This window comes from Pelecanus crispus, chromosome 31 (genome assembly GCF_030463565.1).
Source record: "Pelecanus crispus isolate bPelCri1 chromosome 31, bPelCri1.pri, whole genome shotgun sequence".
NCBI classification, from domain to species: Eukaryota; Metazoa; Chordata; class Aves; order Pelecaniformes; family Pelecanidae; genus Pelecanus; species Pelecanus crispus.
Window position 1 is genome coordinate 1,086,167 of NC_134673.1, and position 15,173 is coordinate 1,101,339.

General features: G+C 53.0%; 2 non-coding genes and 1 pseudogene across 2 annotated transcripts; all 3 read left to right on the forward strand.

The window, feature by feature from the left end:
* LOC142596361 (uncharacterized) overlaps positions 1-15,173 on the forward strand; it is a 488,757-nt pseudogene that overhangs the window by 374,592 nt on the left and 98,992 nt on the right.
* On the forward strand, positions 1,347-1,419 carry TRNAF-GAA (transfer RNA phenylalanine (anticodon GAA)). The gene has a single exon. It is a non-coding gene; the product is annotated as a tRNA-Phe (tRNA).
* Positions 6,929-7,001, forward strand: TRNAF-GAA (transfer RNA phenylalanine (anticodon GAA)). The gene has a single exon. It is a non-coding gene; the product is annotated as a tRNA-Phe (tRNA).

The following is a 15,173-nucleotide window of genomic DNA, read 5'->3' on the forward strand; positions in this document are numbered from 1 at the left end:
CAAGAGGGAGGACCTGGGGAACTACAGGCCGGTCAGCCCCTCCACGATCCCTGGGAGGTGACAGAGACGCTAAGCCTGGAAAGTACTTCCACGTACATTGTACTGGCTTTGGCCGGGATGGACTTCATTTTCTGCACAGCAGCCCGCGTGGCTGGGGGCTTGTGGCCAGCACAGCGTTGATAACACACCAGTGTTGCAGCTCTTTGCTGAACAGCGCTGAACAGCATCAAGGCCTTCTCCGTTTCGCTCTCTTCCAGCAGCTCGCCTGGATTTCTTGATGAGGGACGAGCAGGGCACGCCATTTAGCAAGGCAAAGACTCACGCTGTGCATTGGCATCCATGCCCTGGTTTCGGTAGCCAGGAGGCTGCATGCGTGGCCTCGGTCAGATAAGACCCACGGGCCCGCTCCGTGCCAGATAGGGCTGCTTCCAGCCAGCTCCAAAATGGACCCAGTGCTGGCCAAAACCGAGCCCATCGACAAAGCTGCTGGAGCTTCTGTCAAAACGCATTTGAAAAAGGGCACAACTGCCACACTGGGATAGGCGTTGGGGAACCAAACGGTGTGAGAAGCCAGCCCCGCAGACACCATGGTCGGGGAAGAAGAAGGGGGAGGCGGTAGTCCAGGCACCAGAGCAGAGATTCCACTGCAGCCCACGGAGAAGACCACAGCACAGCAGAGGTTCCCCTGCAGCCTACGGAGAAGGCCATGGTGGAGAAGGTAAGCCCTGCAGCCCGTGGAGGACCCAGCACCAGAGAAAGTGGATAATTCCCGAGAGAACTGTGGCCTGTGAAGAGCCCACAGTGGAGCGGGTTCACCTCGAGGGACTGTAGCCTGTAGGAGGGACCCCATGGGGACAGTGTGAGAAAGAAGGAAGGAGCAGCAGACAGGAACCGCTGTGGGCCGACCACAACCCCCATTCCCCATCCCCTGGCGCTGCTCGGCAGGGACGAGGTAGAAGAGTTGGGAGCAAAGGAGGGAAGTTGAGCTGGGGAAAGAGAGGGTGGGGAGGAGGCCTTCCATGGCCAGGGAAGGAGACAAGGTCTTCCAACAGCCCCACACCTCTTCCACCGTCAGCCTTTGCGGTTACACCTGCCCGGCCTGCCCACTCGCTTTGCCACCGTCACGTTTGCGCTCAAGTCCCACACGCGTTTTGGCATGCCCGGTGCAAGCTGCCATCCACCCAAATCTGGAGCCCACCTGGCCATGGAGGCAGAGAGAGGCCAGGGCCCCTCTGCCCAGGGCTGGGCACAGCTTCTCCCTGCGAACCTGCCCCAGCAACGCTCCTCGTGCCCGTCAGCCTCTGGCCTGGCACGGGTGCCACAGGGACAAGGGCTGCTGGGGCAGGGCTGGAGTAGCTCAGCTGGGAGAGCGTTAGACTGAAGATCTAAAGGTCCCTGGTTCAACCCCGGGCTTCAGCAATGCTTTTCTCCCTCACGCTTTTGCACAGCCTGCCTGCCACATTCCAGCCTGCCCCGGCCCTCCTTGCTCCTTCGCCTCTTGCCAGAGCGCTGCCCCTGCTCTGCAGCTGCACATCTGTGCCGTAGAAGGAGCCTTCCTCTTGCACCACAAGCCCACAGCCTTCCCCTGGGCAGGACTCTCCATTCGCTGCTGCTTTGGCGGGCTCTCCACCTGCCCCTCCTTCCCTGCTCCACAGCAACTGGGAGCTCTCCTTCGTGGGGTCTCCGCAAAGACCTTCTCTCTCTCCTCTTTGTCATTCCTCATGGTGTGCACACTGCTCCCATCCTCACGCCCCTCCCTCACCTGGCCCTCGGTTCCCGGACCACAGGCCACCGTCCCCCCAGTCCCGGGGACACGCACTCCCTGGACCTGAGGCCTGAACGGCAGCAGCCTCCCTCCGGAGCTCCGTCGCAGGCACACCGCTGATGTGCCCAGGACAGCTGGCAGGGCTGTGCCCAAATACACTCACCCACCACACCGGACTCTCCAGACCAGCTGCAGCCCCTCGCAGACATCGGGCCCTGCACTGAGGAAGACAGTCCTGCTCGTGAGCTCCAGCCAGCTGCTGGGCTCCCCTCTTGCAACCTCGAGCTGCTACAGAACCCTGCCCGCCCGTCACGAACACAGTGACAGATGCTTTGGGTCGGAAGGGACCTTTAGAGGTCATCTAGCCCAACCCCCCTGCAGTGAGCAGGGACAGCTTTAACCAGATCGGGTTGCTCAGAGACCCGTCCAACCTGACCTGGAATGTTTCCAGGGATGGGGCCTCCACTGCCTCTCTGGGCAACGCCTTCCAGTGCTTCACCACCCTCATTGGAAACAATTTCTTCCTTATATCCACTCTAAATCTATTCCTCTTCAGTTTAAAACCATTACTCCTTGACCTAGCACTACAGGCCCTGCTAAAAAGTCTCTCCCCGTCTTTCTCATAAGCCCCCTTGAAGCACTGAAAGGCCACAAGAAGGTCTCCCCGCAGCCTTCTCTTCTCCAGGCGGAACAACCCCAACTCTCTCAGCCTGGCCTCGTAGGAGAGGGGCTCCAGCCCTCGCATCATTTTTGTGGCCCTCCTCTGGACCCGCTCCAACGGCTCCATGTCCTTCTTCTGCTGAGGGCTCCAGAGCTGGACGCAGTGCTCCGCGTGACGTCTCACCAGAGCAGACTAGAGGGGCAGAATCCCCTCCCTCGACCTGCTGCCCACGCTTCTTTTGATGCAGCCCGGCATACGGTCGGCTTTCTGGGCTGCAAGCGCACATTGCCGGCTCATGTCCAGCTTTTCATCCACCCGTACCCCCAAGTCTTTCTCCGCAGGGCTGCTCCCAATGCCTTCATCCCCCCAGCCTGCATTGATATCGGGGGTTGCCCCGTCCCAGGTGCACGACCTTGCACTTGGCCTCGGTGAACCTCACGAGGGTCGCACAGGCCCACCTCTCCAGCTTGTCCGGGTCCCTTTGGACGACATCTCGTCCTTCTGGCGTGTCAACTGCACCGCTCGGCTTGGTGTCGTCGGCAAACTTGCTGAGGGTGCACTCGATCCCGCTCTCTATGTCACTGAGGAAGATCTGAAACGGCACCGGTCCCAGTACGGGCCCCTGAGGGACTCCACTTGTCACCGGTCTCCATGCGGACATCGAGCCGTAGAACACTACCCCATTCCCTATCCACCGAACAGCCCACCCATCAAACCCGTATCTCCCCAATTTAGAGAGAAGGGTGTTGTGGGGGACTGTGGCGAACGCTTTACAGGAGTCCAAAGAGATGACACCCGTGGCTTTTCCCTTGCCCACTGATGCAGCCACTCCTTCATAGAAAGCCACTGGCTTGGTCAGGCAGGACTTGCCCTTGGTGAAGCCGTGCTGCCTGTCTCAAATCACCTCCCTGTCTTCCATGGGCTTGAGCGTAGCTTCTAGGAGGATCTGTTCCATGATCTTCCCAGGCACAGAGGTGAGGCTGACAGGGCGGTACTTCCCAGGGTCCTCCTTTCTTCCCTTTTTAAAAATGGGCACAACATTCCCCTTCTTCCAGTCACCAGGGACTTCACCTGACTGCCATCACTTGTCAAATGTCATGGAGAGTGCCTTGGCAACTCCATCAGCCAGTTCCCTCAGGACTCTGCGATGCATCTCATCAGGTCCCATAGACTTGTGCACATTCACGTTCCTCAGGTGGTCTCGAAACGGAACTTCCCTTACAGCGGGAGGGGCTTTGCCCCCCTGGGCCCCATCTTGCGGTCCGTCGACTCGGGAGGGGCAAGGAGAGAGGTTGCCGGTGAAGACTGAGGCAAAGAAGTTGTCGAGCACCTCCGCTGTCTCCTCGCCTGTTGATACTAGGTCGCCGTTCTTGTTCATCACAGGGGGGGTACGCTTCCTTTAACCTGCCTTTTCTGGTTGACATACCTGTAGAAGCCCTTCTTGTTAGTCTTTACATCCCTTGCCAAATTCAGCTCCAGCTGCGCCTTGGCCTTCCTGACCCCCTTCCCTACACAACCAGGCAGCTTCCCTCTACTCTTCCCAGGACACAGCACTGTCCCTGCTTCCACTGGCTCATCATTATTATTATCGTTACTATTTTACTTTATTTCAATTCGTAAACTGTTCTTATCTCGACGCAGGAGTTTTCTCACTCTTACTCCTCCGATCCTAGCCCCCCATCCCACCAGGGCAGGGGCAGTGAGCGAGCGGCTGCACGGTGCTTAGCTGCTGGCTGGGGTTAAACCACGACACGTCAACCGACACGGCTCCCAGGCAGTGACACGCAGGGATCTCCTTTACCCTTGCAGAGGAAAGGGATTCAGCTAGGTCAGCTGAGCTGTCTCATCCTGGCTCTGTAGGCTTGCGGCTGGAAGGGGACTCGGCTATCTCACACGCCTGCCACAAATGCACACGAGGTGGCATTCCTCCCGCCTCAGTTCAGGGGTGCACAAAACGGCCACAGAAATGATGCGAGGGCTGGAGCCCCTCTCCTACGAGGACAGGCTGAGAGGGTTGGGCTTGTTCCGCCTGGAGAAGAGAAGGCTGCGGGGAGACCTTCTTGCGGCCTTTCAGTGCTTCAAGGGCGCTTAGGAGAAAGACGGGGAGAGACTTTTTAGCAGGGCCTGCAGTGCTAGGACCAGGAGTAACGGGTTTAAACTAAGGGAGGGTACATTCAGGCTAGATATAAGGAAGAAATGTTTTACGGCGAGGGTGGTGAAACACTGGAACAGCTCACCCAGAGAGGTGGGAGATGCCCCATCCGTGGAAACATTCAAGGTCAGGTCGGACCGGGCCTTGAGCAACCTCATCTGGTTGAAGATGGCCCTCCTCATCGCAGGGGGGCTGGGCCAGACGACCTTTAAATGTGCCTTCCAACGCAAACCATTCTATGATTCTGTGATTCTGTGAAAATAAGCACCTGCATGTGAGCTCCTTGTCTCCGCTCCCGTGCTAATTCATGGATATGGAGGCCGCGGGTGAGCTGCTCAGGCACAAACACATGGTACCGTTCCAGGGGCCAGAGGTGGCCAGGCAAAAATGCCATGAGACCTGCAGGGATGAACAAGGACCTCCTGGCAAAACTCAGGCATGAAATAAAAGCATACAGAGGCTGGAAGCAGGGACAGGTCACCTGGCAGGACTACAGGGACGCTGCCCGAGCACGCAGAGATGCCATTTGGAACGCGGAGGCCCCAGTGGAATTGATTCTAGCGAGCGATGTTAACGGCGGCAGCAGGAAGGGTTTCTGTAATGACATAGGTGAGAAAAGGAAGACCAGGGAAAATTTGGGCCCCCTGCTGAATGAGGCGGGGGACCTGGTCGCACAGGACATTGGAAAAGGCTGAACGCCGCCTTCGCCTCCTCTTTTACTAGCACGACCGGCCTTCGGGAACGCCAGGTGCCAGAGATGAGGGGGATCGAGCCTGGGGCCAGGCAGGCATACCCTTGATGGAAGAGGGTCAGGTCAGGGAACACCTGCGCCAGCTGGACACGCGTAAGTCGTGGGCCCTGACGGCAGGCACCCATGGGTGCCGACGGAGCTGGCAGATGTCAGTGCGAGGACACTCTCCACCCATCTTTGACCAGTCACCGAAACTGGGGGAAGTGCCCAAAGACTGGAAGAAATCAAATGCCACTCCTATTTTCAAGAAGGGCAAGAGGGAGGACCTGGGGAACTACAGGCCGGTCAGCCCCTCCACGATCCCTGGGAGGTGACAGAGACGCTAAGCCTGGAAAGTACTTCCACGTACATTGTACTGGCTTTGGCCGGGATGGACTTCATTTTCTGCACAGCAGCCCGCGTGGCTGGGGGCTTGTGGCCAGCACAGCGTTGATAACACACCAGTGTTGCAGCTCTTTGCTGAACAGTGCTGAACAGCGTCAAGGCCTTCTCCGTTTCGCTCTCTTCCAGCAGCTCGCCTGGATTTCTTGATGAGGGACGAGCAGGGCACGCCATTTAGCAAGGCAAAGACTCACGCTGTGCATTGGCATCCATGCCCTGGTTTCGGTAGCCAGGAGGCTGCATGCGTGGCCTCGGTCAGATAAGACCCACGGGCCCGCTCCGTGCCAGATAGGGCTGCTTCCAGCCAGCTCCAAAATGGACCCAGTGCTGGCCAAAACCGAGCCCATCGACAAAGCTGCTGGAGCTTCTGTCAAAACGCATTTGAAAAAGGGCACAACTGCCACACTGGGATAGGCGTTGGGGAACCAAACGGTGTGAGAAGCCAGCCCCGCAGACACCATGGTCGGGGAAGAAGAAGGGGGAGGCGGTAGTCCAGGCACCAGAGCAGAGATTCCACTGCAGCCCACGGAGAAGACCACAGCACAGCAGAGGTTCCCCTGCAGCCTACGGAGAAGGCCATGGTGGAGAAGGTAAGCCCTGCAGCCCGTGGAGGACCCAGCACCAGAGAAAGTGGATAATTCCCGAGAGAACTGTGGCCTGTGAAGAGCCCACAGTGGAGCGGGTTCACCTCGAGGGACTGTAGCCTGTAGGAGGGACCCCATGGGGACAGTGTGAGAAAGAAGGAAGGAGCAGCAGACAGGAACCGCTGTGGGCCGACCACAACCCCCATTCCCCATCCCCTGGCGCTGCTCGGCAGGGACGAGGTAGAAGAGTTGGGAGCAAAGGAGGGAAGTTGAGCTGGGGAAAGAGAGGGTGGGGAGGAGGCCTTCCATGGCCAGGGAAGGAGACAAGGTCTTCCAACAGCCCCACACCTCTTCCACCGTCAGCCTTTGCGGTTACACCTGCCCGGCCTGCCCACTCGCTTTGCCACCGTCACGTTTGCGCTCAAGTCCCACACGCGTTTTGGCATGCCCGGTGCAAGCTGCCATCCACCCAAATCTGGAGCCCACCTGGCCATGGAGGCAGAGAGAGGCCAGGGCCCCTCTGCCCAGGGCTGGGCACAGCTTCTCCCTGCGAACCTGCCCCAGCAACGCTCCTCGTGCCCGTCAGCCTCTGGCCTGGCACGGGTGCCACAGGGACAAGGGCTGCTGGGGCAGGGCTGGAGTAGCTCAGCTGGGAGAGCGTTAGACTGAAGATCTAAAGGTCCCTGGTTCAACCCCGGGCTTCAGCAATGCTTTTCTCCCTCACGCTTTTGCACAGCCTGCCTGCCACATTCCAGCCTGCCCCGGCCCTCCTTGCTCCTGTGAAGAGCCTTAGGCTTAGGACGTTGTCATCTATGCATTCCAGGAATCTCTTTGATTGCCTACAGCTCGCCGTGTTGCTTTTCCAGCAAATGTTGGGGTGGTTGAAGTCTCCCAGCAGGACAATAGTCTGCAAGCGCGAAGCCTCCTGGAGCTGGAGGAAGAAGGCTTCGTCAGCAGGCTCCCCTTGGTCAGGTGGCCTGTAGTAGACACCAGCCACAAGGTTCCCTTTGTTGCCTCTGTCTCTGACTCCTACCCATAAGCTTTTGACCTGCTCGTGGCTATTCTTCAGGGACAGCTCTTCACACTGTATTGATTTCTTTACATAGAGGGCAACGCCTCCCCCCCTCCTTCCTTGCCTGTCCCTTCTGAACAGCCTGTAGCCATCGATAGCCACATTCCAATCATGGGATTTGTCCCACCAGGTTTCGGTTATGGCAATCAGGCCGTAGCTTTCTAGTAGCACAGCAGCTTCCAGCTCCTTCTGTATGTTTTCCACACTGTGTGCGTTCATGTAGATGCATTTCATCTGGGCTGTTGGCTGTGTCACCTTCTTAGTGGAACACCCCTTGTTTCCCTTGGGGTGTTTCACGGAGGTTTCCTTGTTAGCTCCTACTACTTCAGGAGCCCCCCAGCTCATCTCTGCAAGACTTCAACTGTGCTGCAGTGTCCCCAGCACACCTCTGGGCAACAGGTTGAGGGCTCATAGTAGCACCCCGTCCCTCTAACCATTGTGTAACATCCCACAGCTTGTCAGAGGCAAGCCTGGTATGTTCCCCCTCCCCCTTCACATCTAGTTTAAAGCCCTGTCAGTGAGCCCCACAAGCTCCTGTGCAAAGACCCATAATGCTGATCATCCAATCTACCTTGCAGAGAAGACCTGTCATAACATGTGATTTGTAAAGGCAGGTAGTTTGATCTGAAGACTTTAAATTGTGCAGAATTACCACTTCCCTTGCTAGTTTAATTTGTACTTTGCTGAGCTATTCCTAGTGGCCATTGCCAAATTCCATGTGGTAGAGTTAGGATTGCATTGAGATATGCTGTATTTCTTTATGATTCTTTTTCCCAAGGATTTTAAGTTTGATGAATTCCTATGTTCCAGAGTGACATGGGGTCTGACAGGGAAGATCTGGAGAATTTAGTAATAAAAGCAGCAGTGGTCTTCAATAAGCCTTGGCAAGTTCTCTCATGACAGCTGCCACATTGTTTGAGAATTTAGTTTAGGGACAGTCAGTAGGTTGTGGCCACTGGCACCTCTTTTGTCCTTCTAAGTGAGGACTCTGAAATGGCACGTTAAAAGGATCAGGCAATGTTAGAAGTTAAGCAAAAATACCCAAAATGAATGCAAATGTGGTCTGATGAGTACTTGTCCATATTTTAGGTGGTTTAAGAAGTCACCATCCTGCAAGTCTGGTACAGTATCCAGTCAGAAACTAATTTTGTTTACTAATGCAAAGTAAACACCAAGGAAAGTGGCTTATTGGGCTTTAGGCAGAGTGGCGTGCTTCAGTTGAGCTGACAGAAGTATAACTGCATGTGGTGGTTCTTAGTTGAAGCTGTGTAAATTTATACAACAAGTGAGATTCAAATCTTAGCCTATAAATCCAGTAAGAGGAGGGGGGCAGATCTCCACCTGAGACACACAAACAGAAAAAGGCATTAAAATGTTGATGACTGTTTAGGTATGCTTCATGATACCTAGTGTACAAGGTACTTAATGAATTGGGACCTGTCTGTCCCAGTCTAACTTACCCTTCATAATTTTAGAACGCGTCATGCCCCTGGAAAGAGTAGAGTTAGACTGTCTGTGAAAGGAGATGGAACATAGAATCATAGAACCATAGAATTATTTAGGTTGGAAAAGACCTTTAAGATCATTCAGTCCAACCATTAACCTACACTACCAAGGCCACACTAAACCAATCAAGGGTAGACTAGAATAAACCATGTCCCCAAGTGCCACGTCTACCTGTTTTTTGAACACTTCCAGGGATGGTGACTCCACCACCTCTCTGGGCAGCCTGTTCCAATGCTTGACCACCCTCTCCGTAAAGAAATTTTTCCTAATTTCCAACCTAAACCTCCCCTGGCACAGCTTGAGCCCATTTCGTCTCATCCTATCGCTAACTACTTGGGAGAAGAGCCCAACACCCACCTCACTACAACCTCCTTTCAGGGAGTTGTAGAGAGCAATAAGGTCTTCCCTCAGCCTCCTCTTCTCCATGCTAAACAACCCCAGTTCCCTCAGCCACTCCTCAGAAGGCCTGTGCTCTAGACCCTTCACCAGCCTTGTTGCCCTTCTCTCTTCTTGCCATCTCCTTTCCTACAGCAGGCACCTGGCTATTCATCACTGTGTCAGAAATCAAGCTGTTTCAAGCTGGTTAGGTTTTGTTTCCCGTTGTTGTCTCTATTGACAAAGTACCATGCAGTTACCACTCTTTGCACTTTTGAGTAGCTTTGTCTTACTGTCCTTTGTAAGTCATGGCTGCTGCTGAGTTCTCTTTTGCTACTACGTTTATAGCAAAGTTCAGTGTCAGCACAATTCATAGCTAAGCCTAGCTAAGAAAAGTTTTTCCCTAGTTTTGCATAATCTCTTAGCCCTGGAATGTTTCTGATTAGTGAGGTGAAACCTAATTTGTGACCCTGAGTAGATGGACTGGGCTTTGTGTCCTGGGTTTAAGTTGTGAAATGGAAAAAAAAATTGGGGCAAGAGCTGGACTCCTCCGTTGCGTGACAAGGGGCCACCTGCTCCCGCCCCTCCCCTGATAGCCACATGCCTCTGGGGGAAAGATGGCAACAGAGGCCGGGGGGGCATGCCTGTGTGTGCTGGCCCGCACCTGTCTTGGCAACAGGCCCGACTGGGCAGCCCGGGTGCCTGTTACTGCTGCTGCTGCCGCTGTGACCACGCCCTACGCCCCTGCGGGAGGCCGCCCGCACGTGATGTGGTGGCAGCAGGTGCGACAAAAGCTTGTGTGGAGGGCTGTTTCTCAATAGATCACAGTGAGGGAGCTGCTCTGCTACCTACAAAACCCTGACCCAGAATCAGGTCATCTACAAATGATTTAGTGCCGGGTGCCCCACGATCATGCGGTACGCGACGGGGGAGAGGTGGCGCCACATCTGTCCACCCCTCTGGTCCTGACTACAAGAGGCGCTCCGCACTGGGCCTGCCCTGCGTGGGGGCAGGCAGCTAGCTGTCGCTAGCCCGCCAAGGCACCAGTGGCACTGTGGTATCACTACGTCTAGGCGGGATTCTGACTTAGAGGCGTTCAGTCATATGCCCGCACATGGCAGCCTCGCGCCAGTGGCTCCTCAGCCAAGCACACGCACCAGGGGTCTGAACCTGCAGTTCCTCTTGTACTGAGCAGGATTACTATTGCAACAACACATCATCAGTAGGGTAAAACTTACCTGTCTCATGATGGTCTAAACCCAGCTCATGTTCCCTATTAGTGGGTGAACAATCCAACGCTTGGTGAATTCTGCTTCACAATGATAGGTGGAGCTGACATCGAAGGATCAAAAGGCAACGTCACTATGAACTCTTGGCTGCCACAAGCCAGTTAGCCCTGTGGTAACTTTTCTGACACCTCCTGCTTAAAACCTAAAAAGCCAAACCAGAAGGATTGTGAGGCCCTGCTTTCACGGTCTGTATTCGTATTGAAAATCAAGATCAAGAGAGCTTTTGCCCTTCTGCTCTGCGGGAGGTTTCTGTCCTCCCTGAGCTCACCTTAGGACACCTGCGTTATGCTTTGACAGGTGTACTGTCCCAGTCAAACTCCCCACCTACCGCTGTTCCTGGAGCGGGTTGCGCCCGGCGCGCACCAGGCACTTGGCACCAGAAGAAAGAGCCCTCCTCGGGGCTTGCTTCCCCGCCTCACTGGGTAAGTGAAAAAACGATCAGAGTAGTGGTATTTCACTGACGGCCGGGACGCCGGCAGGCAGGTCGCCCCACACCGCTGAGCGCACACCCGGCCTCCCACTTACTCCACACCTCTCATCTCTTCACAGCACCAGACTAGAGTCAGGCTCAGCAGAGTCTTCTTTCCCCGCTGACTCCACCAAGGCCTGGCTGTGGTTTCGCTGGATAGTAGGTAGGGACAGTGGGAATCTCGTTCATCCATTCATGCATGTCACTAATTAGAAGATGAGGTATTTGGCTATTTAACGAACATATATAAATTATACATGTTCCTTTCCAGGGTTAAGTAAAGGTAGCCTGTCCACCTTGGTCAAGACCAGTAGTTAATGTCTTAGGTGGGAATTTGGATGTAACGCATCATGATCCTGAGCCCCAAGATCCCTACATACTATCTCACCCTATCTGAGAACCAACCTTCAACCAAGCTTTTGTTGCCCTTAAAAAATGGGGTTCAGCTCCCACCTTAAATAGAAAACCAAATCAACTACAATATTAAGACCTTAAAATAGTTCGACTTTACTAACAAACATGTACAATGTCAATGGAGGAGAATAGGGCTCAGTTTGATAATCTTCGAGCCACCTTCTCCTGTCGGGAACTAGAGGGTCCAAAGTCCCTCAACAACTCATAATTGCCTTCATGCCACTTTCCTCGTGCACCAAGCGGGAATCCCATGATTTTATGTAGTTGGCATTCGTAAGTTCCTGTATCTGCTCCCTTAAGTGTTGGCATTTTATAACTTTCTCCACAGCTGCATCCACTATAGATGTTTCTTTACTTTCATATTGCACTGTGATATCAACCACCACTGCCTGGTCTCCCTTCACGAAGGCCAGGTCTGGCTTATACAACTAATTTCGTCCATCCCTTAGCAACCATTTTTGGAATACAACCCACTCCTCCTTTTTAGCCTCTTCGCTCAACAATTCACATAACTGATTACGCCTTTTTATCCTTGCTTCTTATACCTCTGGGCAGTATCCAATAATATGAAAACAAGTCTTGCTCTCCACTTGGCAGTGTCGGCACACTTTGATGTATGTATCCTGTCTACCCTGCGCCAGAAATTCCCTCGTGGGGTAGACATTCGCTCTTAATTACAGTGCTGTGAGGACCTTCCTGTGGGGAATGCCCCTATAAAATTCTAACCAGTTGTTGCTGATCTTATCTTTCTCAAAGTTGAAAACACCATGGCCCTGGGATGCCTACTTGGTCCAATTTATGAATTCTTGTTTTGTCCAGTTACAGGGTCTCAGAAAGATGGTTTTAGGAGTGGGAATCTCCCATTCCGAGGCTGGTTCCTCACCGCCAATTTAATTTGATATCACCGTAATGGTTCTTGGGTCCCAAATAGATGGAATCTTATCTTTATCACCAACAGCCATGACCCACAGCCTTCCAAACTCCTTCTCAATACCTTCATCACAGATGACTGCCTTGATCATCTCATCCAAGGATTGCGCAAGTCTGTGCAATCTCCGGGCTCGTATACTGGGAATCAAGCCAATTAGTCTGATGATACCCAAACATCGATCCATAGTGCTGGAATATAGGTTGGCATCAAAAGTACTGACCAGAAGATGTAACCATTCCTTCACGGTGGTTCGAATTGCTGTCGTGGTTTAGCCCCAGCCAGCAACTAAGCACCACGCAGCTGCTCGCTCACTCCCCCTACCCCGATGGGATGGGGGAGAGAATCGGAGGAGTAAGAGTGAGAAACACTCCTGGGTTGAGATAAGAACAGCTTAATAATTGAAATAAAGTAAAATTGTAATGATAATAGTAACAGTATAATAATGATAATAATAATAATGATACACGAAGCAAGTGATGCACAATGCAATTGCTCACCACCCGCCGACCGATACCCAGACAGTTCCCAAGCAACGATCGCTGCTCCCCGGCCACCCCCCCCCAGTTTATATACTGAGCATGACGTCATATGGTATGGAATAGCCCTTTGGTCAGTTTGGATCAACTCTTCTGGCTGTGCCCCCTCCCAGTTTCTTGTGTGCCTGGCAGAGCATGGGAAGCTGAAAAAGTCCTTGACTAGCATAAGCAGTACTCAGCAACAACTAAAAACATCAGGGTGTTATCAACATTCTTCTCCTCCTAAATCCAAAACACAGCACTGTGCCTGCTGCTAGGAAGAAAATTAACTCTATCCCAGCCGAAACCAGGACAGTATCCACCCCTTATTCTATACCATCTACGTCATGCACCGGCCCTCCCCTTTCCAATTTGTTCTAATTCATCACCACCGCTTTCCCTATCTTGATATATACACACAGATATCATTCCCTTCGTCTATGGGCCATCCCTCTAAAATGTCCATTGAGTTCATTTAGCCCATGACTTTGGGTTCCATCTGTTATCACAGTCTTTCAGAGCAGGAGAGGTGGTGTGCGGTGTTGGATTGTTGCATGCTGAAGCCAGTTCTCATTCCAACACGGTTTCATCAAAGTTCATTTTCATTAAGCTGGGCAATTCTTACTGCAATAGCATTGATGTGGCATATAGCAATCATAATATATAGTATTATATACTTAATATTAACCTACTATATTATTATATTAACATGCAGTTAAGAGAGAACATACAATAAGAGATAACATACAGTCTTATAAAGCAATTAATATCATACAATTCAGTTCATTGGCTATTTTCACCCCAAATCAACTCCCCTTGAGGTACACATTGGACTTCCCCATCCTCCCGCATCACCCACCAAGTGCACCCAGGTCCTTGAGCAAAAGCAATCCGACGAATGGGTTTGCCTTTGCCAGAGGGGGAAGCAACCCAGACTGTCTTCCCCAACATATTTTTCATGTGCACTACAGGGACTTTATCTCCTTCTACAGTACGTAGAAGTTTTGATTGGGCAGGGCCAGCTCGATTGGCAGATCCCCTGGTGTTGACTAACCAGGTGGCTTTCGCTAAATGCGTATCCCAATGTTTGAATGTCCCACCACCCATTGCTCTCAGGGTAGTCTTTAACAGCCCATTGTATCGCTCGATTTTCCCGGAGGCTGGTGCATGACAGGGGATGTGATACACCCACTCAGTGCCGTGCTCTTTGGCCCAGGTGTCTAGGAGGTTGTTTCGGAAATGAGTCCCGTTGTCTGACTCGATTCTTTCTGGGGTGCCGTGTCGCCACAGGACTTGCTTTTCAAGGCCCAGGATGGTGTTCCGGGCGGTGGCACGGGGCACGGGATATGTTTCCAGCCATCCGGTGGTTGCTTCCACCATGGTGAGCACATAGCGCTTGCCTTGGCGGGTTTGTGGGAGTGTGATAGAATCAATCTGCCAGGCCTCCCCATATTTATATTTTAGCCATCGTTCACTATACCCGAGGGGCTTGAACCGCTTGGCTTGCTTGATTGCAGCGCACGTTTCACATTCATGAATAACCTGTGCAATACTGTCCATAGTTAAGTCCACCCCTCGATCATGAGCCCATCCATATGTTGCATCCCTTCCTTGATGGCCTGAGGCGTCGTGGGCCCACCCAGCTATAAATAATTCACCCTTATGTTGCCAGTCCAGATCCACCTGAGCCACTTCAGTCTTAGCAGACTGACCCACCTGCTGGTTGTTTTGATGTTCTTCAGTGGCCCGACTCTTGGGTACATGAGCATCTACGTGACGTACTTTTACAACCAGGTTCTCTACCCGGGCAGCAATATCTTGCCACAATGCGGCAGCCCAGATGGGTTTGCCTCTGCGCTGCCAGTGCCAGTTGCTCTGCTTCCATTGCTGCAGCCACCCCCACAGGGCATTTGCCACCATCCATGAGTCAGTACAGAGATAAAGGACTGGCCACTTTTCTCGTTCAGCAATATCTAAAGCCAGCTGAATGGCTTTCACATCTGCAAACTGACTCGACTCCCCTTCCCCTTCAGCAGTTTCTGCAACTTCTCGTGTAGGACTCCATACAGCAGCTTTCCACCTCCGATGCTTTCCCACAAGACGACAGGACCCATCAGTGAACAGGGCATATTGCTTCTCATTTTCTGGCAATTTATTATACAGTGGGGCCTCTTCAGCACGTGTCACCTCCTCCTCTAGTGATATTCTAAGTTTTTTTCCTTCTGCCCAGTCCATGATCACTTCCAAGATTCCTGGGGGACTGGGGTTTCCTATTTGAGCCTGTTGTGTGATCAATGCAACCCACTTA